Source organism: Jaculus jaculus, chromosome 8 (assembly GCF_020740685.1).
Source record: "Jaculus jaculus isolate mJacJac1 chromosome 8, mJacJac1.mat.Y.cur, whole genome shotgun sequence".
Taxonomy (NCBI): Eukaryota; Metazoa; Chordata; class Mammalia; order Rodentia; family Dipodidae; genus Jaculus; species Jaculus jaculus.
Window position 1 is genome coordinate 83379110 of NC_059109.1, and position 27512 is coordinate 83406621.

At 41.1% G+C, this 27512-nt stretch overlaps 1 protein-coding gene across 6 annotated transcripts in view; it reads right to left on the reverse strand.

Annotated features, from left to right (window-relative positions):
- Rnf24 (ring finger protein 24) overlaps positions 1-27512 on the reverse strand; it is a 93511-nt gene that overhangs the window by 47135 nt on the left and 18864 nt on the right. The window contains exon 1 of one of the 6 annotated variants that reach the window (XM_045157424.1): positions 7638-7655. The exons of the other annotated variants lie outside the window; for them this stretch is intronic. The gene's annotated coding sequence lies outside the window, so the exon portion shown is untranslated. Of the gene's footprint in view, positions 1-7637; positions 7656-27512 lie in introns of those variants that run through there. 6 annotated transcript variants of the gene reach the window in all.

Sequence of the window (27512 nt, forward strand, 5' to 3'; positions counted from 1 at the left end):
TGGTTTCTCCAAGTCAGAGTCTCACTCTAGCCCAGGTTGATCTGTATGTAGTCCCAGGCTGGCTTCGAAATCACAGTGAACCTTCTACCTCTGCTTCCCTAGTGCTGGATTAAAGGCATGTGCCACCACTCTCCACCCCCTCCTAGCTTTTGGTTTTCTTTTATTATGTCAGATGCTGGTCTAGCCATTTTATTAGCACTGTTTTATTTTATTTTGGTTTTTCAAGGTAGGGTCTCACTCTAGCTCAGGTTGACCTGGAATTCACTAGGGTAGTCTCAGGGTGGCCTCGAACTCATGGCAATCCTCCTTCCTCTGCCTCCCGAGTGCTGGGATTAAAGACATGCACCACCACTCCCAGCTCTTAGCATTGTTTTATTTAATCCTCACATTAACCTTCCATGGCAGATAAGTCTCTGTAAAATATCCCACATTTCTTTCTCATTTCCACATGCCCTGCTGAGCTTCTGTATGAAGTAACCTGGGCCCCAGGGGCAGGAACTATAAACTTCCATTCAATTCTCATTAACAGTGCTAGAAATTGGCAAAGGACATGCTGATGCAGAATACATTCGAGATAGTTTCCTCTCTTGTTTTGGTAAATAAGATGGTATAGCTACAATTAGTATGTTAAAATGCTAATCTATTTTTTTTTTTTTTTTTGGAGACAGGGTCTTGGTCTAGCCCAGGCTGACCCGGAATTCTCTATGCAGTCTCAGGGTAGCCTTGAACTCATAGCAATTGATCCTCCTACCCCTGCCTCCTGAGCACTGACATTAAAAGCATGCACCAACCATGCCTGGTGAACTTTAGTTTTCTTCAAAAAATATTTTATGTATTTATTTGAGAGACAGAGAGAGAATGAGAATAGGCGCCAGGGCCTCTAGCCACTGCAAACAAACTCCAGATGTGTGTGCCACCTTATGCATCTGGCTTTATGTAGGTATTGGGAATCGAACTTGGGTCCTTTGACTTTGCAGGCAACTGCCTTAACCACTGAGCAATCTCTACACCCTGAACTTTAGTTTTTATAAAAACTTTCACTATTTATATCCAGCTTACAGCATGAAAACTATAATTATTTTTTTTGAGATAGGATCTCTGTAGCCCAGCCTGACCTGGAATTCACTATGGAGTCTCAGGGTGGCCTCGAACTCACAGTGGTCCTCCTACTTCTGCCTCCCAGGTGCTGGGATTAAAGGCATGTGCCACCATGCCCAGCTTGAAAAAACTATAATTTTTTTAAAGTGTTAGGTAGCTAGATAGGCAGGGGTTCGTTAGCAAGTGTGGAGGTCATTGTGGATGGACTCAGTTCTTTATAATCCATTTCAGACCTCACTTCCTATTTTCCTAGTAACACCAATCTTAAGTTTATTATTATTATTATTTATTTGAGGGAGGGAGACAGAATATGAGTAGGCATGCCAGGGCCTCTAGCCACCGCAAAGGAACTCCAGACACATGTGCCATCACTAAGCCATCTCTGCAGCCCTAGTAACACTAATTTTAAGTTGCTCCTCCTTATATTTTAAAATATAAATTTTGAGAGTTGTTGAAAATTGAACATTGACTGATTAGATGATGTTAAGGAATGTTTTACTATTTCCTTAGGAGTATTAGTGGTATTCTGGTTGTTTAAAAAAAAAAAGGATGAGACTTCCAGATTAAGATGGCTGATTAGGAGCCTCACCAAATGAAAACCTGGGGAACAACAGAAAGAAGACAATCCACAATATGTAAGACAAGATTTGTAAACAAACTTGTTAAGCAAGCCAGGTGAGATCTCTGTGGAGAAACACGAGTACTGCTGCTAATGAGAGTGGACTGGCTTGCATATATATATATATGCACAAGCAAATAATAAAAAATAAAAACGAAGGCTGGAGAGATGGCTTAGCGGTTAAGTGGTTAGGCGCCTGCCTAAGGATACTGGTTCGAGGCTCGATTCCCCAGGACCCAAGTTAACCAGATGCACAAAGGGGTGGGGGCACGTGTCTGGAGTTCGTTTGCAGTGGTTAGAGGCCATGGTACACCCATTCTCTCTCTCTCTCTCTCTCTGTAGCTCTCAAATAAACAAATGGAAATGAACAACAACAACAAAAAATAAAAACAAGAAGATATGAGCACAGTATCAACAAGACTGTCAGCAAAAGATATAAAGACAAGACTGCATGAGATTCGGGTCCTTATAGACCCTGAGTCACAGCCAGACATGTGGCAGCAACATTTCTCAAGCCTGCTTGGTAGCCACATTCTTCTTAGCTCAGTTCCTGTTTTAGACAATACCACATCTTCTTCCCAGTAGTTTCTTTCACTTCAAAAATCCTTAGATCGGGCTGGAGAGATGGCTTAGCGGTTAAGCGCTTGCCTGTGAAGCCTAAGGACCCCAGTTCGAGGCTCAGTTCCCCAGGTCCCACGTTAGCCAGATGCACAAGGGGGCGCACGCGTCTGGAGTTCGTTTGCAGAGGCTGGAAGCCCTGGCGCGCCCATTCTCTATCTCTCCCTCCCTCTATCTGTCTTTCTCTCTGTGTCTGTCGCTCTCAAATAAATAAATAAATAAAATTTAAAAAATTCTTTAAAAAAAAAAATCCTTAGATAGGGACACAAACTATTAAATGCCCCATGTTTGTTTCTCACAAAGAATCCAAGAAAAACTGGGACAAAACTACTTTAAGGTTTGTTAATCTTTTCAAAAATTCAAATATGATTTACAACTTTAAAATGTATCCATGTTACTAACTATATTAATAGATCAGCTAATACACATGAATACAGCCTTGTTAATATGACATGAGGATGTGGAGAGAGACATCAAGATTAACACATAAAAGAAGCCAAGTGGCAGAGGACTGAAAACCCTTCCTTAATGTAACAATAGAACAAGTATCCAAAAAATAGGTGGGTGCTATGTAAATGACCAATAAAAGGATCAAGAAACTTGTGGCCCAGAACTTTCAAAAAGTATATACCTTGGGGGCTGGGCAGATGACTCAGCTGTTAAAAATGCTTGCTTGCAAAGCCTGCTGGCCTTGGTTCAATTCCTAAACCACTCATTTAAGCCAGACATAAAAAGTAGTACAAAAATATGGTGCTCCTACACAGGGGTCGGAGGCCCTAGTATGCATGGGTGCAGGCACACAAAAGTATATTCCTGCTGGGCATGGTGGCACCTGACTTTAATCCCAGCACTAGGGAGGCAGAGGTAGGAGGATCGCCATGAGTTCGAGGCCACCCTGAGACTACATAGTGAATTCCAGGTCAGCCTGGGCTACAGTGAGATCCTACCTCGACAAAACCAAAAAGAAAAAAATATATTCCTTATCCCAGCTCACTAGCCCATTCCCTATCTCAGGAGTGCTTCTTTCTAAATTGTCCCTATTTTTATTACTCTACCACGTGTTTCTGGTACAAATCTTTGTCTTGGAACACAAGAACCTGGGAATGTGGGTGGGTGATCTAGAATTATTGTAACAGCTGGAAATCTAGCTAGGAGGTAATCTTACGCTATTGTTCCCTTCTGTACTTCTCTTACCTTTCTTTTCCCAGGGAACTTGAAAATCTTATGTAATGGTGCTCATATCTTCTCTTTCCCTTCTCTCCCACTGTCCCTTCCTTTCTGTGGTCACTTATGGGGTGCCAGGGGCCCAGGGTGTGCCTGGACCATATCTCTTGCCCTCCTGGACCATAATCTGGGGCAAAGACACTCACTCACGCACGCACGCACGCAGCCTCCTCAGAGGAACCAGCACTTTAAATTGGCCAAACTGGGGAGATGCAGGAGCTGCCCACCCACTATGTGGGTGATCACTATGGGGTAACCATGTTCAAGATAGCCCAGATGTCTGCCATATGGCTGTTCTGGGGGCCTCAGTGCATTAAGCACTGATTTCCCCAGCACCACCACACTCCCAGACTTTCCCACGCTGTTGGCATCTGCTCATCCACCCCCACTCTTTCTCCCTTTCACTTTCTGGGATGTCTGTTGAGATGATGGAAATGGCAGACTCAAATAGGCTCTGAAGCAGGCATTGCAGTAGCTCCCCCTGCCCTCCTCACACCCCATATATAATTTTTCTAGGGACCTACCTCTGCCTAGGAGCTTGAGGAAGGGGAGCAAGAAGTGCAAGGTAGATGTTGACTCTGATGCTTGCAGGGTCCTAATGCCCACTGGCTTTGTATATTGATTCTTCCTGGTTATTTCCAAGCTTTTGTTTTTGTTTCTGTGTGGGTGCATGTGTGGTGTATACACATGTACATGACCTTGCCCCATTCACTCACCCATAGTGGCTGGAGTGGAATGTGGGGTGTTCCACTCCATTATTCTTCCACTTGGTCATATTTGGAGTTTGAGTCAGTGTCCTCTCCCTCTCCTCTACCTCCTCCCACTTCCTCTTTCTCCTTACTCCTAAATTTCTCCTCTCTCTTCCTCTCTCTCTCACTGTCTCCCAGCTATTAATATTGGATCTGGAGATTTGAACTCTGAGGCCCCCTCAGGCTCTCAAGATTACGTAGAGCCATCTCTCCAGCCCCAAGCTTATGTTTTTGTTTTCTCTACAGGGCTAATCCCTGGCACTGACAGGGATTTGAAGTTTGGGGTTCCATCTCAATGGCCCAAAGGTTAAAAGAGTGAAACAGGAGCAATGGCACAGTCCAGAAGAACTGTGAGCCAAAGTGAACACTGTCCAAAGATGGAAAACAAAGTGCAAATCAGGCTGAGACAAAGGAAGTTTTATTTATTTCTTTTCCTCTCAGAACTTACAGACCACTATGTTCTTGTTCTATCACACCCCAACTGCCCTCAAATTCTGTGTTCCTATACTGTAGGCAGCACTATCAATGAAGAGATGGATTTGATTGTCCAAGTAACAGGACATGAGTATGAATTCCAAAGAGGAAAAACAAAAAAACCCAAACCCAAACGTTTGCACTTTTAACTTGAATGACAACAAAAACAAAGTCGAAGCCATTTATATAAGCAAGGCTCTTCTGCACATCTAGCAGCCTAATAGCTAAAATCTTAAGGGGCTGGAGAGATGGCTTAGTAGTTGAGGCCTACGAAGCCTAAGGACCCAGGTTTGATTCTCTAGGTACCATGTAAGCCAAATGCACATGTGTCTAAAGTTCATTTGCAGTAGCTAGAGGCCTGGCACATCCATTCTCACTCTCTGTCTCAAATAAATAAAGAAAAATGAATCTTAAAAACAAAATCTTCTTAGGAAAGAAATCGTATTCTACTAAGGTAAAAGAAATAAACTCAGAGATACTCACAGCAGAGAATAATGTTTGATGTAATTCTGGAAAAGAGACAACATAGACCACTGGGTTAAATCCTGCCTGGATAGGAGTAAACACGGAATAATTTGAAATGCAAACCAGTGTCTCTGGTTCTTCTGTAGCTATTTTCAGACAAGCTCAAGGGCACTTGGATTGGGCTAATGGAAAAGAGAGCTCTAACACATCAGACCCTCTGGAGGAATGAAAATATATGAGGAGTGATGTGTTTTTCTATTATAAAAAGCCTGATACTTGTTTCTCCATTTTTTTCTACCTATTATTTTTCAAGTCATCAGTAGAAAAAAATATTAATCTTGATTCATCTTCTGTATTTTGTCCTAGTCATAAGCCTAAATGAAGAGGTACTTAGGAACACAGTACTTTTGTTTCTGTACTGAGGATGAAACCCAGGGCCTTCAACATGCTAGGCTAGACAAGTGCTTACATCTGGTCTATACCTGCAGCTTGTTATTTTTCTTTTTAATAATTTTTTTAAGGTGTGGACAAGCACACCCAGCATAAACTTTTGTTTTTTAAAAATGTTTTTATTGATTTGCAAGGAGGGATGGAGAGAGGGAGAGAGAATGAGAATGGGTGTATTACGGCCTCCAGCCACTGCAAATGAACTCCAAATACATGCACCACTTTGTGCACCTGGCTTGCATGGGGACTGGGGAATTGAACCCAGGTTGTTAGGCTTTGCAGAAAGGGCCTTAACATCTGAGCCATCTTTTCAGCCATTTATTTATTTGACAGAGAAAGAAAGAGAGAGGGAGACACAGACAGAATGGGCATGCCAGGGCCTCTTGCCACTGCAAATAAACTCCAGACTCATGAACCATCTTGTGCATCTATCTGGTTTTATGTGGGTACTGGAGAATGGAACCTGGGTCCTTTGGCTTTACAAGCAAGCACCTTAATAGATAAGTAATTTCTCCAGCCTGAACCTCCCCGCCTTTTTTACAATTTCATACATTTATATAATGCATTTTAGTCATATTCTCCCCTCCCCCATTACCCTCTCTGCTTCTGCAACCAGGTGTATTTAGGGTGGGATGGCCATAGACTCCATTATCCACCCCAGTCCACTGAATGTCTTCCTCTTCCTATTCAGTCCCCTTCTGTTTTGATTTTTTTTTTTTTTTTTTTTTTTTTTTTTGTGATTCAGTGAGTTTTATTTATATTTTTTGTTTCTCGAGGTAGGGTCTCACTCTAGCCCAGGCTGACCTGGAATTCACTGTGTTGCCTCAGGCTGGCCTTGAACTCATGTCGATCTTCCTATTTCTGCCTCCCCAGAGTGCTGGGATTAAAGGTGTGTGCCACCATGCCCAGCTCCAATGTGTTTTATTATGGTTGCTTCCATATGCATGGGTAGGGTTATTGACCAGAGCATGGCCAACTTATCAGTGGCTAAACCAATGAAAGAAATGTCTCCCTCTTCTCCAGCAACCATTAATGGCCACAAGAAGGGATGGGGCCTTGTGAGCCCCTCCCACACCCATGATGGCGACTCAATTTTATGCAGGTAATCACAGCTGTTGTGAGTTCCTGAGTGCAATGGTCATGTGTTGTCAACTTGACAGGATTTAGAATCACTGTGAACACAATTATCTATCTATACATATCTGTGAGAGATTAGGTTAGCTGAGGTGGGAGAACCCACCCAATCTGGAAGCCACCATCTCATGGGCTGGGTTTATACATGGATTGCATAAAAAGGTAAAGACCCTATACCCTATAGATGCCCAAGTATCTTAAATAAGATAGTGCATTTGCACAGAAGCTATACAATTCTCTCATATAATTTAAACCATCTCCAGATTACTTGCATCCAATGTAGTGGTTGTTATACTGTATTGTTTTGGAAACAATGACAAGCAAAAAGCCTATTCATGTGCAGAATAGGTACAATCTATTTTTTCCCCAACAGTTTTGATCAATGGTTGTTTGAATCTAAAGATATAGAAACTACATATGAAGGGCTGAGAGTATCTATTTTCTCTTTAATTAGTCTTCAGCTTTGAAATTCTGACCCTCTTGTGTCTACCTCCCAAGTGGTAGTGTGTGTGTGCCACCACACTTATTATATACAGTGTTAGGGATCAAACCCGGTGTGTAAGCATTCTACCAACTAAGCTACATTACCAGCCCCCTCCTTTTTTTCATATCTGCATTGCCAACCTCTGCCTTTAACTGGAGTGCTCCTACCACTAGGTTTGTATTTATATGCTGTTTTCTATGTCTATGTCCTTTTTCTGGCTTTCTCTCCAGTCCCGATTTAAATTTGCACTCTTTCCCTCCCTCACTTCCTTTCTTTTTCTTTTCTTTTTTTTCCAAGGTAGGGTCTTGCTCTAGCCCAAACTGACCTGGAATTCACTCTGTAGTCTCAGGGTGGCCTCAAACTCTTGGTGATCCTCCTGCCCCTGCCTCCCGAGTGCTGGGATTAAAGGTTAGTGTTAAGAATAAGGTGTGCACCATTATTGCCGGCTTTCAATTCTTTTCAAATTTTACTTTATGTTTTCACTGTGATAAGCTCTTTTTATTATCTGTGTGTGTCATTTTGAATTTTAAAACATATTTTCATTAGTGAAATTTTATTAAGGCAATTGTAGCTCACAGGTAGTTGCAAGAAGTAACAGAGATTCTTTGTACATTTTGCCCAGTTTCCCAGGATAATAACAATTCACCATATATCACAACTACTTATCAGCTACATATAAGTATATCATACCATAAATGGTATGAATGTTGATAGAATTTACAAATCTTACTCAAATTTCTTTACTTATACTTGTGCCAATTTGTTGTATGTGCTTACCATGATAATTAAAACACTGGATTGAAATATCTCCAGCACTACCCTTTTATAGTCAAACACATTTCCAACCTTCACTTTCACTTTTACCTTTATCTTTAGTATCTAACTTCAAGTAACAATCACTGTGTCATTTCTAAAACATTATCATTTCAAAATTGATATATTTAGGGCTTGAGAGATGGCTTAGTGGTTAAGGCGCTTGCCTACGAAGCCTAAGGAAGGACCCGTTTGACTCTCCAGGTCCCATGTAAGCCAGATGCACAAGGTGACACACGCATCTGGCATTTAAATGCAGTGGCTGGAGACGCTGGCATGTCAATTCTCTCATTCTCTGTCTCATAAAACATGCAAAATGAGAGAGATTGTACATACATACATACGTACGTACGTACATACATACATACATGGCTGAGCATTGTGTTGTACACCTACGCGCTCAGCAACTGGGAGGCTGATACAGGAGGATAAGTTTGAGGCAGCCTGAGATACATAGTAGGATGCTGTTTCAAAAAAAGATTTTTAAATAGAATCATAAACTATGTAACTTTCTGGAGTTAACTTTTATCATTCAGCATAAATTTCTGGTTATTTACTCAAGCCATGCATACATTAATAGTGTATACCTTTCATCACTGTAGTATTTTGTGGTATGAATATATCATACTTTAACTACTCATCTCTTGGGAACATCTGGGTTGCTCCTAAATTTTGGCTATTACAAATGAAGTTGCTATGAGAATCCAGGTAGTGTGATATTGAATTCCAGGGTAGAAAAACAATCATACTTCCTGACAGAAAATTCAAGTTGCTACAAGGAAAACGAAAGAACTGTTGGAATTTTGTGTTAGGCCAGAAGTAATATAGTAGGTTTATTATCAGAGAGCCTGGAGTCTACACTTGATCTTGGCAAAAAGTCTGAGAAGCGACTGGGGTCTAAACATCATAAATTTGCCAGAACTTTGAACATGCTATTTATCTTTTCTATGCATTAATTAAAAAATCTCCATAGGGCTTCACAGTAATTAAAGGACTTAATATATGGAAATCATTTACCTGGACACATAGTGTGTAGCTGATAAATGTTAGTTATCATTACTAAACAGAACATTGACTGGTAAAAGATAGTAAAGCTGCTGTCTACTATACCTCAATCAAAAGACAGCCAGGTACATTTTTGACTCCAGAAAGATTGAGTAGACATACTATAGTTCCCTACTTCTTTTATTCTCAACAAAACCCCTGGATATTACAAATAAAACCAATATAGAAAGGCTCTAAAAGGTTGAATGAAGGTGGCACACTGTCTAGGGACATAGAGTCTCAAGGAATAGCATGATAGTGAGCTCCTTTTTTTTTTTTTTTTTTGGTCTAACATTTGGAGCTGGAAAAACTGGCAAACCAGAAATGCCAACAGGTGAAGACCACAAAAAGCACCAATATACCCGTCTTTCTAGCAAATGGCCATAAAAGCACTATCATAGAGCAACAGAAAAATTTTAGGCAGTAACTGCTTTACATCACACTAAACATCTGAGGAAGCTGTGGTTATAGCCCTGTGTAGCCAAAGCCAAATGGAGAGTCTATGGAGAGCATGTGGGGTGCTTTCCTACTGGGAAAGCATTAGAAATGATCAAGTAGGGGGCTAGAAATTGGCTTAATGGATAAAGTTGCTTGCTTACAAAGTCTGTTGGTCCATCAGCAGCCATGTAAAGCCAGATACAAAAAGTGGTATAAGTATCTGGTGTTCACTGTTAGTGGCAAGAGACCCAGGTGCACCCACCCACTCATATACATACATGTGCATGTATGCGTGTACACACACACACACACACACAAACACACACTTGCAACAGTTAAAAATGTCTCAACTAGCGATTATGAATTTTCTTGAAACATGTGAAAACATTGAGAGTTTCAGCAAATAAATAAAAGATAAAAAAAGAACATAGAAATTATAGACACATAGTAATTAGAAGCTTGGTGGATAGACCTAATAGCAGAATGAAGAGGAAACAGGAAAGCATCACTGAACTGGAAGAACAGAAACTGTAGAATGGAAGCAACACAGCAAAAATAGAAGGAAAAAAATGAGCCTCGGGGATATGTAAGACTGGAATAAAATTTAACATTCTGCCCCTAGCAAGCAGACTCCTTCTACAGGGGGTGGATCTGAATTCCAGCCTGAAATATACAGAGTGAATTCTGCCTTGGTCCCTGTTGCTTGCTGCAGTTCCTAGTTTGCTGCCAGTTTTTTTTTTTTAATATATCTTTTACTTTATTTATTTGAAAGAGGAGGGAGAGAAAGAGGTAGATGAAGAATGGGTACACCAGGGCCTCTAGGGAACTGCAAACTCCAGGCGCATGTACCGCCTTGTACATCTGGCTTTACATGGATACTAGGGAACTGAACCTGGGTCCTTTGGCTTTGCAGGCAAGTACCTTAACTGCTAAGCCATCTCTCCAGCTCTGCTGCCAGTCTTTGCTTGATTGCTTGTGGTGCTGGTGTTTTGGTTGTGTCTCTCAGCTTGGATCTGTGAAAGGGAGCCAGCTTCTTCTGCCATCAATGGAGCTCCCCCTCTGGATCTGTAAACTTCAAATAAACTCCTTCCTCCCATAAACTGTCTGGTTTGGAAGTTCATCCTAGTAGCATGAGCACATGAGTATTGCATGAATCTTTATTACCAGAAAAGTTCCTAGCTTTTCTAAATTCCTACAGGAATTTAGAACATCACTGAAAAGGAGAAGACTGAGAAGTATAAACTACATACATTAGCAACAAATCAAAGTTTAGTAAACTATAAACCCTTGTAGAGTAGTGAAAACGAGCAAGTAAATGAAAAAAACTGAAGACTCTATCATACAGTCTTTAAAATAACAGAAAAGAATGTCACCAATGCATTAGAAAATCATCAGCAGAAGCTGGGCGTCGTGGCATACTCCTTCAATGCCAGCACTTGGGAGGCAGAAGTAGGAGGATCCCAGTGAGTTCAAGGCCACCCTGAGACTACATAATGAATTCCAGGGCAGCCTGAGCTACAGTGAGACCCTACCTTAGGGAGAAAAGAAAGAAAGAAAAGAAAAGAAATTTATAGTCCTAAGGGGCTCTAAGCAAGATGCCACAATAGAGGCATTACCTCTGCAGGCTCCAGCTTAATCCCTCCTTACTAGAAATATAGGCAAGTCTCAATTTTCTATCTACAGAATGAGGATAGCTACATCTCTTACTGGTGTGTCTGGCATATAGCAACTGTTCATTACTGCTAACAATGTCTCTTGGTTTTCAGGTGCAAGGCTGGCTTTGGGGGATGTTTGAATTTTCTTGGGTTAGCAACCATTTCAGCCTGATCCACATCTTCCTGGCTCACAAATGGACTTTTTTTAAGGTAACTGACATGGAGTATGGAATTTTGAGAAACAGGCATTAGTTGAGTGACTTTTTTTCAATAACACCTTCTAGATGGCTAATCTGTATAAATTAAAAATCGATGTCTTTTTAGATCTTACTTTTGTACAAGGGAAATCTATGGTCATAAAACAGCATCTAATAGTACTGATTAACTCAACAATTCTCAAATAGTTATGAATCAAGCAAAGTATGCAGTCTGCCTTGTATGTACTTTTACACTTGTGATAATTCCCCTAAATTTCTAGATATTATAACCCTAGGCAGAGCCAGGTGTGGTGGTGCAGTGCATGCCTTTAATCTCAGCACTTGGGAGGCAGAGGTAAGAGGACTGCCACAAGTTCGAGGCCACCCTGAGACTACATACTGAATTCCAGGTCAGCTTGAGCTAGAGTGAAACTCTGCCTTGAAAACCAAAAAAGTAAAACACAAACAAAAACCCTAGGTACTGTCTCAAATTCCTCCTTCTGTCTTCCAGAATCACTTTGTTAATTCATGAAAAATATAGGAAAACTTCATCTGTGTGTGTGTGTGTGTAGGGATCAAACTCAGGGGCTACATGCATGTTAGGTAGGCACTCTGCTACTGAGTCATAGTCAACTTTATGCTTAAGATCATTTCAAGGCTGGAGAGATGGCTTAGCAGTTAAGGCACTTGCCTGCGAAGCCTAAGGACCCATGTTCAACTCTCCAGATCCCACATAAACCAGAGGCATGCAGGTGAAGCAAAGCACAAGGTTGAACATACCCACTAGGTGGTGCAAGTATCCAGAGTTTGATTTCAGTGGCTGAGGCCCTGGCATGCCAATTCTCTCTCTGTCTCTGTCTCTCTAAAATAAAATAACATTGGCCAGCTAGTGCTCTATCTAAGTTAGGCCTGGGCCTTTTTTTTAAAAATGATGATATTTGGTCTCACAAGATAAACTCCAGATATGCATGCCATTTTGTGCATCTGGCTATGCATGGCTACTGGGGAATCAAACCCAAGTCGTTAGGCTTTGTAGGCAAGTCCCTTAACCAGTAAGCCATCTCTCCCACCCCAGATTTTCTGTATTCTAAATAGTTATCTGTGGTACCATAACAGAGCATTCATAGTTATGTATATTACTAGCAAAAAAAAAAAAAAATTCTGAACTAGAATCTGATCTGATCTCCTTAATGTCTGTGAAAACAAAACAATATAAAAATAGTACTGACCTAGATGATCAGTGCATGAGATGGGTTTGGCAATGAGTCACAGAAAACCTAAAACAAGTGGATTAAGAAAAGATAGAGGGGGCTAGAGAGATGGCTTAGTGGTTAAGGCGTTTGCCTGCAAAGCCTAAGGATCCAGATTCAATTCCCCAGTACCCATGTAAGCAAGATGCTCAAGGTAGCACATCCATCTGGAGTTCATTTACAGTGGCTAATGGTCCTGGCATGCCCATTCTCTCTCTTCCTATCTGCCTCTTTCTCTTTCTCTCTCTTTGTCTTTCTCTCTCAAATATATAAAAATATTTTTTTATTTTTTAAAAAAAGAAAGAGGATTGGAGCCCAGGCCTAGGCTTGCAATAAAGACACCTGTTGCTTTTGCATTCGAGTGTCTCGGTTTCTGTGGCAGTTCTCTGGGTGACTCCTGGATGACTGGGAGACTTGGCTCATGGTCAGGGGTCTTGGCACAACATCTTGGGGGCTTGTCCTGGATCCCCAGAGACTCCAACGAACCCGAGACCCTGAAGGTTTCTTCTCCTACCGGTCTGTACATTTTCCACCTGAGTGCTCTCTTTTTCCTTTCACTCTGTAGGCTAGCCGCATCTGTTTTCTGATCAGGTCATATGTCCCAGTGGACACACCATAAGGACAGACCTGGAGGAGGCAAGAGACGTCCTGCCCCTTCATCTGAGTGGGGGCTCTGTCCCTGACAGAGCAAACCTGCTGGGGAGACCTGCTCCCATCTGTACCGTGTTTGGCATTATTGAGCTGTCCCCTAAGGACTCAGACTCTTCTGGCCACCAGGGATCTGAATCTGTAGCGCGCATCTGTTTTTTTTGGGCCCTGTGTGTCTGTAATACTTGTGTGTCTTGTCATTGCCCTAATCCTACGGACGTTCCTCCCCTGACTCAATAACATGGGACAGATTCCTTCCTCCCCTTTAGGACACCCTGATCAAATCCCTTATATTGTAAACTGGAGGAACCTGATAGAAGAGCCTCTCCCCTGGGTGAAGTCTTTCCTCCCTCGCCCCCTCCTTTACAGGTGCTGGCAGTTACACCCAGAAGAGACACCAAGCCCACTGCTGAAGCCTCAGCCCCAATTCTTGTGGGAGCACTGATAAGATGGACAGAGTGGATGAGTGCTCTCCCAGAGGGACTGGGAGACATCGGCCCATGTGGCCTTGCCTCCATGTTGAGGGCTGGCAGGTTTCTCTTCCTCCTCCTTTATTTCTGGTTCACGCCATTGCGTGGGACCAGACACGACAAACTGGCAACTGATGTCTCTTGGCCGAGGCCACTCTTCGGTATTGACTGAAGGCCAGCCGTCCTCTGCCTGGACCCTGACAGCCCGTTGGGTGTTGGCAAAAACCCTCTATCTATTTCTCTCTGACACACACACACACACACACACACACACACACACACACACACACCAGTAACACAATGACCTCTTAAAAGCCTGTAGGGCAGGTCGCCGGCCTCTTAAACTTGTGGACAGGCTCACGCCCGGAGCTCTGGGGAATCCCTGGGGTGCTAATCAGCCCTTGGGAACGTTGCCCTCTGGTCTTGGCATTTCTAATCTTTCTCTGTCATGGGTAACATTGCCTCCCATCAACATATAAATATATATATCTCAGATTCATGGAATAAGAGCTCTTCTGAACGTTAAGGGAATTAGCTCTCCCAGAGGGAGGCAGGCTCCTTTTGGGAAGAAGTCGTCCAGGTCATTTCTGGATTTCTGGGCATCCATGTGGACCCTCATAGCTTATTCTGGCTAGGAAATGAAAAGTTCAGGAAGGAAATTTCCCCTCACTCCCTTTAAGCAGCAAAACTACAAGCCAGTTTTGCATGCGCTCCAAAGTGGCTTAGGTCAGAGTCAGATGGCAGACAGACAATGGCCCCTCTGCCCATGCAGGTGCCATGTCTCCGCCTCCTCCCCCAGGGGGCCCACTCCTTCAGTAGCCTCCCAGTGGGCCGCCTTCATCAGAGGCCTCCTGGCAGTCCTGGAGGTCCCCCCTTATCCCCTCAGGTAGTCAGAATCCTTGGCCCTCACCTCCATGTGTACTAGACCGGACCCCTGGGGAGTGCCGGGAGCAAAGCAGGGCTTATCTAAGGTGATACAAGCCCCACCCAGCGGCAACAGCGCGCCAAAAAGTGGCAAGAAAAAAAGTCACATTTAACTGCAGCCTATAAAGAACTAAAGTTTTATATGTCAATTTTGTTACATGATATCATGAATATAATTACTGAATTTATGTTCTAGGTCAACTTCAACTTTCATAGAGGAGTATTAAAAACAACAGAATTATTTCTAAAGTGGTAATTTAACAGGTATTTAAAAAAAATTGTAATGTACTTAAAAGGAGGAGGCAACAGACCTGACTTCTAGGCCAGCCTTCCTCAAGATAGCAACAATATTTGCCTTAGTTTAATGTCTTATTGGTATTAATGATATAACATTGTCTTTAGACTACTCACTTGTTAGTGAGTAATGAGATTAATTAATTTGGTGTAGTTTTCATAATAGCCTTATAAGAAAGGTGGTTAATAATGGGATAAGATGAATTGATTATAGGAACTGGGAAAAAAATTTTCAATGTTGGGACATAGAATGCTCATTAAAAATGCCTTTTGAGTGGTACTTAGATAAAAATGTTAAAGTAGGTAAATAAAGATGTGCGTATACAGGAAAGAATTTTCAGGCTAAACCTAAACACCATGCCTAAAGTTAGAGATTTTTCAACTGTTTACAGACTCTTAAGGATACCTTAATCTAACTTCATTTTATATTAGACACAGGTGCTGCCTATACTAGGTGGGTCACAAAGTTGTAAGTACAGATGTAATTGGAGGCTTAACCAAGTTAAACATAGACAAGAGTCTATCACCTTGTGTTTTGCAAATGGGTGAATTTTCTATGTAAAAACAACTTCAGAATAGGATAAGGAATGTCAGGATGTTTATCTCTCTGTAACTTCATTTTATCTTGCTTTCCAACATATGCTACTTAAATTCATGGAAAGCTGGACTCTGAATAAAAACAGATGGAACCCCCTTTTATCTCAGACCCCATGCAAGTTTAAGCCATGTGTCCCCCAGACTCTGACTAGAGACAAAATGGCCAATTGTCTCTGACAAAGAAAAAGGAGTACAACATATAACTGTGGTTCTCTTTAGTTCTTCTCTTTTAAACACCTAAAGTCACATCTGTTAGATAAAGTTTCTCACTAGGCAAAATGTTAAATAGGTAAACTGAATCAAGGTATTTGATCAGCTTACAAACTCCTTACATAAGACAAGCATCAGGCTTATCTAATGTGTATATCAGGGTAAGGGCCCTTCACTGAAACATTTAATTGGATTAAATCTAATGTTCACCTGATGCCAAGGTTTTAGTCAGTGGAGAAACTGAGTCTTATGATAAGGCCTCACTTATTAACAGGTCACTGATGCTAATTTGTTATGATTTAAGGGTTATAAAACTGGCTTTAAGACTTGCTCAGTAAATAAATTAGATTCCTCTTTTCATCAAGGTTTTAACTATTCTTAAGATAAAGGCTCACATAGAAGTGATTAATTTCCAAAGGTGAAGTACTCATACCTAAAGACATTGTGACTTTAAAGATAGCTGCTGTCTTATTTATGCTAATTATATTAAATGGTCATAACTAGGTTTAATCACTTAGGTTTGATTTAATTTCAGTAATGATAACCTTCATCTTCCTGGGATATGTTGGGACAGCGTGCTTAAGCTTTATCAAATTTAAGTCATGGGTAAAACATAAAATTGTTTTACGTTAGCCGGGCGTGGTGGTGCACGCCTTTAATCTCAGCACTTGGGAGGCAGAAGTAGGAGGATTGCCATGAGTTCAAGGCCACCCTGAGATGATAGAGTTAATTCCAGGTCAGCCTGGACCAGAATGAGACCCTACCTCGAAAAACAAAAAAAAAAAAAAAAAAAAAAAAATTGTTTTATGTTAATAAAATTTCTGTGGTGCCAAAGTCAATAGCTATCAAGTTTAAGCCAAAATCATGGGTTGTCAAATAATGTTCTTTTTTTTTCTTTCAAAAAGATTTATCAAGGGTTATATTAGAATTTAGATAGCAGTTTGGGTTTTAAATTTTTTTTTTTTCAAGTTCTGTGGTTCTGTTTCCAATGTTCTCTGAGAAATTTGTTCCAACACAGGTATCTGAACTAATCAAAGATGTTTTCAAACACAGGTGCCTTACTTTTCTTTTCTGAAAATTTCTAGGTTAAATGAGTTAGTCTGTAAATCAATTGGTACTGTTTCCAAGACTGGTAGCAGGTTCTGCCTATATTTATAAATGTTAAATATTTAAAATATAAGATATTTATAAATATTAGATATTTAAAATATAAGCTGTGTCTACTCTCTATACCTCATATATAAGACTTATGCTGCCATAGTACAACCAAAATTTTAAAGATAGGGCAAAATGATTTTAAAAGTCCTTGTGCCATTCTTTAAGTCTATTTCAGTAACCAAATGTGCTCTATATGTAGATACATCCAGGGTGGTATAACTTCCTTTCTAAGTGTGTTAATTGCCTACGTAGAAGCCAAAAGCCAATTGGAACCATCAAAGCAAGAGGTGCCAATATTTTGGCCTGTGCTCCCAGGTCATGAGGCCACTGGAGATGATGGGACACTTCTACACTGGCACCCTGGTAAGTCACCTGTCTTCCTAAGCAGGGAGGATATGGAGACCCAAACAAAATTGGTATATAATCTAAAACAGGAAAGTCACAATTGAGGAACAATCAGTCCTCCAGACTTCCCAAAGAAGGGAAAACTACTTGGCCAGCATGGCCCTGACTCATCTTGACAGAAGACACCAATAAGCTATAGGGCTACTCCTGGGTCCCTAAAGTCTCTTTGGAGAGCCATTAATGACCTCCAAAATTAATCCTTAATTAAATTTGGCTATCTACATGGTCTTAAACACTCAGAGAGAAATGTATACCTTACACATATGAATGGCCTATTATTCCAAGAGGGGAAACAAACATTAAGACATACTTTCCCCATAGTTTTAATTCTATAATAATAATAAAAAAAGGTGTCCAAAGGGTTATTTTCAAACCTAAAATATGTAAATAATCCGGGACACTGGGTGTTGCCATCACAGCAAGACACTGGAACCCCGCTGGGAGGGACCCTACACTGGAACGGACCCTAAGTCTTCATCCTGACCACACCTACCGCTGTGAAGATGGACGGAACTGCCACTTGGATTCATCACACCCACCTACTAAGGTGGACTATATGTGGCCTTAGGAAAAAATGTTTTTATATAAACCAATCAGGTATAATTAGAGACTCAATAGTAAAGACAGGAGAAAATTTGGAAAAAAAAAAACTGATAGGGGATGGTTTAAGTCATGGTTCAGTCATACCCCCTGGTTAACAACTCTGCTGTCTGCTTTAGCAGGGCCATTACTTTTATTTTTGTTGCTAATCACAATAGGACCTTGCATCATTAATGGATTAGTTGCTTCTGTTAGGAAACACATTAATACAGTACAGCTTATGGTTTTAAGATCACAGTATATACCATTAGACTCCACTCGCTAACTCAATTGGGATCCAAGATTGGTTCCTCATGATACATAGAGAGGGGGAAATGTGAGACCAAATATAACCATTTAAAAAGAAAGGCCCAGGCCTGACTTAGATAGAGCACTAGCTGGCCAATGTGCTGACCTTTTGCTTCTGTAAACTTTGCTTGCTTAATTGCTACCTTTCCCCCTAACGTTTCTGAGGAATCTCCACTTCAAGGACATTGCAGCAACACTCCAATGCGGTGGGGGGTGGGGGGCTCCGACCACCTGCTTAGATAAGAAACTGAGGAATCTCCACTTCAAGGACAATGGAGATGACTTCATCTGCCTGGAGTGCCCCTAGCTCCTGCCCCCAACTTTGCCCACTGAAACCCCAAGCCAATCAGAACTGTTTAAATCAACCAATCATCTATCTATCCCCTACTTCTTTGTTCGAATATGAACCCCTTCCCCCAAAAGAAAGGTGCTCTCTCCCTCACTACCGCTGTGCCGGACTGTGGGGATGGAGCCCAGGCCTAGGCTTGCAATAAAGAAACCTGTTGCTTTTGCATTCAAGTGTCTCGGCTTCTGTGGCAGTTCTCTGGGTGACTCCTGGATGACTGGGGGACTTGGCTCCTGGTCAGGGGTCTTGGCACAACAATCTGTACTGGCTAGAGGGCCTGGCATGGCCATTCCCTCTGTGTCTTTTCTTGATTTCTCTCTGCTTGCAAAAATAAAAATACTTTAGAAAAATAGAGAAAAGTTGACATTCCAATGTAATCTTAATGTGACAAAGGAAGCAGTATGGGACAAACAGCAATACATTTACTAATTACCTTCAGAGAATCAGGGTTATGACCTTCAGTACTAATTAAATATCACTGTTGGTGCAGACAGATTCAGGTTCACTGAGATGAACTTCCAGAACAGCCACAGTTATGTAGGAAGAGTTATGTAGGAAGCTTACAGATCTAGGGGAAATTCCATAATGGCAACTCTTACCAAAAGAGTTTGCATTTCTATGATAGTCTTTCCTCAGGCATCCTTTCCATTGTCTTAATGTAAAGCAGTTGGGCCATCTACCTTAAGATTACTAATGTGTTTGATAACAGTAGCTTCAGTAACCTAAGAGCAGTCTCAGAGCCTGTACATTTTAAACTTGTTTGAGGTTTTTCAGCTTAAAAATCTTAAATCTCTCAGTCCAATTATCTTTAGCCAAACACATCAGTCCATAACAAATGTAACCTTGATCAAACTCTGGGCCTGGGCAGCAGGACGCAGCCAGCCCTTATGCCAGTAGCCCAGTTCCAACAAAAGTCCTCTGTAGTCTTTCCTTCCTCTTAGAAAGTTCATAAATCAAGCCTTGAAGTTCAATACTGTCTGTACTTGGCATTCTCATGCTCTCATCAGAATAGTCCATAAAACTTGGCTTACCACTCCAGAGAGCATCTTCAGTTGCAAGCACCAAGTCCATGCCCATTCCTCCAAAACAATAGTTCCAAACATCCATATGATTAGGTTCATCTCAGCCCACTTCTTAGTACCAACTTCTGTAGCAGACAGCTTCAGATTCGCTGAAATGAACTTCTAGACCAGGCACAATTGTGAAGGAAGAGATATTTATTGAAGCTCACAGATCTGGAGGAAGTTCCTTAAAGGCAGAAGAAGCTGGCCTTGCCTTCACAGGTCCAAGAAGAGAGAGAGAAGCACAACCAAAAGCCACACAGCACAGCACATTCCAGGAACTCTGCTAGGCACACTTTTGCATATTTTTTGATTGAAATATCAAACCCATCACACATTAAGATCCACCCAGTGACACCACCTCCAGCCACGTGGCTGTAGCTGCAAACTACAAACTAATAAAACACTGAATATTTTGGGGACCATATACTCAAACTACCACACTGTCTAACCAACCACCTCACTATATCCAATATAACATTTATGCTGCAGGTTGAATCTCTTATCTAAAATGTTTGTGGACATAAATGTATCAAGGTTTGGATTTTTTTCAGATTCTTAAATGTGTGTGTATAATGTGAAACACTGGGGATGTGACAAAAGTCTAAACACGAAAATCACTTATGTTTCATGCAACCGAATACACATAGCCTAAAGCTAACTTTATGCATTTTCTGTGTTTTAAATATGACCTGTCCCAAGAGGTACAGTATGTAATTTTCTACTTTATGGCATCATGTTGGTACTTAAAACTTCTCAAGTTATTGGACATCTTAAGGATTTTAGGTTTTTACACTAGGGATGCTCAACCTGTAGTATATAATAGCTGGTTATCTCAAAAGAAAATGTCTAGCTTTTAGCTCATAAAGTCACTTAATAATTAAAAATGTAGCAAGTAAGCTGAGAAATTATATAATGCCTCAGTTATACAAAAAAAGGTCAGCAGAAAAATCAGTTACAGAGAAAACAGCAAATAAAAATGACAGTGGTACAACAGTCTTGTTTACAACTGTCCCATAGAGTTGCATGTTATTTGCTCTATATTGAAAGACATGCCAACAATTAGGACATTCATTATTCATGTACATAAAAGGCGGCTAAAAAGAGTAAAGGGCATGAATCTTCCTAAACTCTATTCTTTAGTCTGCAGCTGTGGTAACAAAGAGCTTTTCTCATCATTTGTAACTGACAATGATCCATAGGACAGAACTGAATTTTCTTTATTAAAAAGAAAAAGTTGGGTGGGGGAGATGGCTTAGTAGTTAAACGCACTTGCTTGCAAAGCCTAATGGCATGGCTTCAATTTCCCAGTACCTACATACTAAGCCAGTTGCATAGAGTGGCACATATATCTGGTGTTCCTTTGCAATGGCAAGAGGCCCTGGTGTACCCATTTTCTCTCTCTTTCCTTACAAATGAAAAAAATAAAAAAGCTGCGCCAGACATGGTGGCATACACCTTTAATCCCAGCACTTGGGAGGCAGAGATAGATAGGAGGATCACCATGAGTTCGAGGCCACCCTGAGATTACACAGTAAATTCCAGGTCAGCCTGGGCTAGAGTGAGACCATATCTGGGGAAAAAAAAAAAGAAAGAAAAGCCAACGCCAGGTCCTGAGAGATGATTTCAGTGACTAAAGGTGCTCAGCTGCAAAGCTTGCTGGCCTGAGTTCAGCTCTCTAACACCCAGAGAAAAGCCAGATATACAAAGTGGCATATTTGTCTGGAGTTTCCTTGCATCAACAAAAGGCCCTGACATGGCCCCCTTTTTTCCTCTCTCTCAAATAAATAAAAAGAAATTCACTATTACAAAAAGATAACAGGGATGAACCTTGAAAACATGTTCCTAAGTAAAAGAAGTCAGTCCCAAATGCCACATATTATCTGATTTCATTTATATAAAAGGCCCAGAATAGAAATAGATGGAAGACTAGTGGTTACTTCAGGTGGGTAGTGAGAATAAGAGGAAGTGGTGGCTTTTTCTTAGGATAATGAAGATGTTCAAAAATTATGGTAAACTTCTGACCAGGTATATCCTGACAACCAGTTAAAGATGTTGCCATAACTGGTTTGATATTCATGAAAAGGAAAGAAATGAGATGTACCAAAGATTATCCGTTTGTGTTTTGCTCCTTCTATTGTTCTATCCTTTGCATAGCAAAACTACTTTATTAAAGGAACTTCCATTTGATGCTAAGACTACAGCTAATAAGTAAGGTCATAACTTGCTCAAGGGGGCTAAAGAAAGATGGCTTAGTGGCTAAGGTGCTTGCCTGCAAAGCCAAAGGCCTCAGGTTTGATTCCCCAGGACCCATGTAAACCAGATGCACAAGGTGGCACATGCATTTGGAGTTCGTTTGTTGTGGCTGGAGGCCCTGGCATGCCCATTCTCTCTCTCTTTCTCTCTATCTCAAATAAACAAATAAAATATATTTTACAAAAGAAAAAAAAAGAACTTGCTTTGGGGACACAACCTGACAGTGTGATCAGGACCTGACTGGGACCAACACCAGGATTCCTTCTGGAATCCTCCTTAATTCACCCAGAGTAGGTATAGACAACCATTGTGATTGGGAACAGCATGGAAGTTTATAGCACCTGGATTCTCTTTAGATTCTTCGTCCCTTCACACTGTGCTTGGTGATCAGGATCTGAGTGGAACTGAGGCTTAAGTTCTAGTATCCAAATTCCCTTCAGCAATCATATCCCTTCACTGTAGGGGCACAGACAATCTCCCATTTGGGTTTAGACCCAAGTTTAAGTTTGCAATTGCAATTGAATTGTGACCACCTTGCCTATCTCACCCACGAAGCAATGCTAAGTACCTCCAAGACTGAACTCTAAGAACTACAGAGCACAGCAAAGGGAACACAAACATTAAGAATCATTGCAAGTACCCAGAAAGACCTAACCAATGCACTATCTCCAGATGGGTCTCAGTGCACAAAACACCAAGAACCTAGTCTCCCCCAGGAAATACCAACTCCTTTCCAAGCAAAAACAAAACAAAAGAAATACCAATCCTATAGTCAAGTACTCCCATGAGAGTGACCAAGAGGAAACACCTGCTAAAAAGCTCAAAAGAATGGTTTTTATGTACAAAGAACTCAGAGAAGACAAATGGATGAATGAAATCATGGATAAATTCAAAGACAATACAAATGCCTGAATGAATTCCAAGAAAACACATACAGCTATATGAAATAAGGAAGTCAAATCAGGATATTCAAAATGGAATTCAATAAAGATAGAAAACATGAAGAAATGTCAAACTGAAAAGCTACACTTATTTCTGATAGAATATAGAAGCTTTGTGAACTCCAAATTACTTTAAGACTATTACATGTCAAGGTGTACCACTTTATAGGTCCCCTTACCCCAAACATACCAACAGTAAAAAAGAAAAAGCCTAGATGGTATGGTCAATACAGAGTGGGCTCTAGCTTTATTAAGAGGATCAGGGCGAGATGGCAACAAAGTGGAGACACAATTTCCTAGAAGGGCTCTTTACAGAAAGATGAGTACAGTCTTTATCTGAATGATGAGACCTATCCTTCTGGTCAGTACTTACAACAATAATCTGCCCATAATAGCTATTCTATAAGCATGTGTTAAACTCAACAAGTAGAAAATGTAATTTTCTGCATGATGCTAGTCATTTGTTTATGATGCTAATCTTTTTGGGAGATGTTTTGTTGTTGGGATGGAACCCCAAGCCTCTTCACGCAAAGCAAACACTCTACCACTGAGCAACACTCCAAGCTTTTGTCTACAGTCTTTTAAGACATACCTTTAAAATGGAATGCTTCATTTTTCAGAGAAGAGACAGTCATATTATTTTAAGTATGCAGAATATTCATATCAGAATATTCATATCAAAGATTCACCTATGGAGAAATCATACTAGCATGTACTTTTTTGAGTGTGTATGAGGTATATGTGTGTGTGTGCATATATACATAAAAGTATATGTGCAAGCAGAGGCTACAGGTGAACATCAGGAATCTTCTTCAGTAAGAGTTTAAGAGCTGTGAATTCTTCTCCCCCCCGCCTCTCTCCTTTTCCACCTGGCCATGCCCAGACTAAGTCTGAGATTGTGGAACTACTTCCTGTTATGGTAATTAAGTACACCTGGGATGAGAAGCGGGCCGGCTACCTTCTCCCAGTTCCCATCTCAGTCATATCATGCAAAGGCCCTTTATCATAGGCCAGTTTCCTTCCCTCCCTTCTCTGGCTATTAAAATACTCCTCTTTCCCTTTACCAAGATTCCAGAGCTCTCTCCTCCCTGTGTAAGTTTCTCCTGGCATGAAATAAAAGCCTTGGAACCATTCAGAAACAGCGTGTCTTCAGTTCCTTCTATCCTGAAACTTGAACCTGACACTCTATCTTATTTGTTGAAACAAGGGCTCTCAGTGATCCCAGGGTTCACTGATTTGGCTAGTTTAGCTACCTAGTAAATCCTAGGGATTTCCTGTGATTGCCTCCCCAGCACTGGTACTGCCATGCTCACTATTTATATAGGCTCTGGGGATCCAAATGCAGATCCTCATGCTTGCATGGCAAGTGCTTTACCAACTGAGCCCTCTAGCCCCCTAGCACATACTTTTTTGGCACATTTTTAATATTAATATTTCTCAAATAATATTAGGTTGTCTAGTGATGGTTACCAAGCTAAGAACTTTTCTCAGAACTCAAGGGTGTAGTAAACAAATAAAAACATGTTAAAGTTGGGTTGGAGAGATGGCTTAGTGGTTAAGGTGCATGCCTGCAAAGCTAAAGGACCCAGGTTCAATTCCCTAGGATCCACATAAGCCAGATGCACAAGGTGGCAGATGTGTCTGGAGTTTTCAGTGGCTGAAGGCCCTGGCATGCCCAGCTTTTCTTCCTCTCTTGCTCTCTATTTACCTGCCTCTTTCTCTCTCTCAAATAAATAAATAAAAATAAAATATTTAGCCAGGTGAGGTGGCACACACCTTTAATCCCAGCACTCAGGAGGCAGAGGTAGGAGGATAACTGTGGGTTTGAGGCTACCCCGAGACTACATAGTAAATTCCAGGTCAGTCTGGACTACAGTGAAACCCTACCCTAAAAAAAAAAATTAAAACATGTTAAAGTGGAGCAAAATAAACAAGGCTTTATTCAGTATTATTTAGTAAAGGAAGGTGAAATTAATCAAGAAATATTAGGAGGCTGTCCGGATGATCTAGCTACGACATCTGTCCCCCCCACTGATACTGATCACCAGGGTTGATTTGGCTGATCTTACTAGGCAGGTGTCTCCTTCCTCTCTCACTACTCCATGAATATCCCTTCTATAGCTGTGTGCTCATTTGAAGAGGACAACCTTCTACAAATAGAGGAGGACTGGTCTTCAGTCAAGGATGTACAAGCAGTACCCAGTGGCAGTCTCTGATATAAACTGTATTTTAGGGTAAACCCAAATTGCCCTAGGTGATGAACTAAAGGCTTTCTTTACAGAATTCTTACTAACAAATATGGAAGAGATGACATAATAACAAAAGTCATCATTTTGCAATCACAGATGAAATAGCTTAAACTGATGTGACTATCAGTGTGATCTTTTAGCAACATAGTAATAAAGATTAGGAGCAAGGTAGCCTTCTTTTTAAAAAATATTTTTTGTTTATTTATTTATTTGAGAGTGATAGAAAGAGAAAGAGGCAGATAGGGAGAGAGAGAATGGGCGCGCCAGGGCCTCCAGCCATTGCAAACAAACTCCAGAAGTGTGCGACCCCTTGTGCATCTGGCTAACATGGGTCCTGGGGAATTGAGCCTCAAACCAGGGTCCTTAGCCCTCAGAGGAAAGCGCTTAACTGCTAAGCCATCTCTCCAGCCCCAGGATAGCCTTCTTATGTAGGTAGTTAGGGACACAGGCCCAAAAGAACATAGATGTCAATTAGCCTTGGTGAGACTAGAAGGCAACTCCAGTCTGGACCTAAACTTGCTTCATCACTAAGATGGCAATCAGACGCAGCTCCCTGTTTTACAGTGGTTCTTTTCATGGGCATTTTTTTCCTACTGAGGGACCCATTCTGAATCTGTGTTCCTTTTCCTGACCCATCAACCAATCAAGGTCCTTCATAGACATTTAAATGTTAGCAGAAAAACTCATCCCAACTCAATGCCTAATTTATATCCCTAAGGCTGTAACAAACCTCCACAGGGAATACCTACTCAGGAGACCTCTCCCAACTTGGGAGCTCTCTGTTTAGTTTCTTGTTCAACTTGCCCTTCTGCCATGCCTGCACTTATCAACTCTTTTTGCATTGAAAGACAACAAACTTGAGGCAGTGGTGTGAGAAGCTCTCAAAACCACAGAAGCTGGGGATAAAGAAAACACACACACATGACTTTAACAAGTTTCTAGAGTTAATACCCATTCATAGGAAACACAAGAAATAGCAACAGAGCATCATGTTTAAGGAAGTAGACAAATCCCAAATGTTGAGTCACAAAACAATGGTCCCAAGTCCCACAGTGAATCAAGGACACAAAACAAAGGGGGATGAAATGCATAGATTAAAGTAGACATATATGAAAAACAAAATGACCAGTGTTTACAATGTACTTCAAAAATACATCAGCAGGGATGAAGAAATGGCTTAGCAGTTAAGGTGCTTGCCTAAGGACCCAGGTTTGATTCCCCACTACCCATGCAAACTAGATGCTCAAGGTGGTGCATGCATCTGGAATTTGTTTGCAGTGGCTACAGGCCCTAGTGTGTCCATTCTCTCTCTTTCTCTCAAATGAATAATATTTTTTTTTAAATAAAACCTTAGCAGCCAGGTATGGGGGCACATATCTTTAATATCAGCACTCAGGAAGAAGGTAGGATCACCATGAGTTTGAGGTCACCCTGAGACTATATAGTGAATTCCAGGTTAGCAGGGACTAGAGAGAGACCCTACCTCAAAAAACAAACAAACAAACAAAATCCAACCTCAGCAAAGGAAGTTAAAAAAGGATAAAAGAAACAAATGTGACAAAAAATGGCATTTAAAAGTTTTTTTTTTAAGTATTTAATTTATTTATTTTGAAGGAAAAAGAGAGGGGGAGAGGGAGCAAGCAAAGCACCAGGGCTTCTAGCTGCTGCAAATGAACTCCAGATGCATGCACCACTTTGTGCATCTGACTTTACATGGGTAATGGGGATTCGAACTTAGGCTGTCAGGCTTGCAAGCAAGCACTTTAACCACTAAGCCATCTTCTCTCTAGCTCTTTTGGCAATTTAAAAAAAAATTTTTTTTGTTTATTTTTACTTATTTGAGAGCAACAGAGAAAGAGGCAGATAGAGAGAGAGAGAATGGGTGCACCAGGGCCTCCAGCCACTGCAAACCAAACTCCAGACGCGTGTGTCCTCTTGTGCATCTGGCTAATGTGGGTCCTGGAGAATCTAGCCTTGAACCGGGGTCCTCAGGCTTCACAGGCAAGCATTTAACCACTAAGCCATCTCTCCAGCCTTCTTTTGGCAATTTTTTAATCTGAGTGAATAGCATATGAAAATATGTTGTACTACTCTCTGCTTTTGAATATATTTATACTTTTTCCTAATAAAGTTTAAAAAGAAAAACCTTACTAATAGAGAAGTGTGAAAGGAAGTATAGTTGTTGGGTAGACCCTGGGCTTAGAGGTCATTGAAGAATATATCCCATTTTCTGGTTCCCTGGTTACATTAGAATGGGAAACGATTATCCTTCCATGGGATTTAAAATGTCATGAGGGCTGGAGAGATGGCTTAGCAGTTAAGTGCTTGCCTATGAAGCCTAAGGATGCTGGTTCTC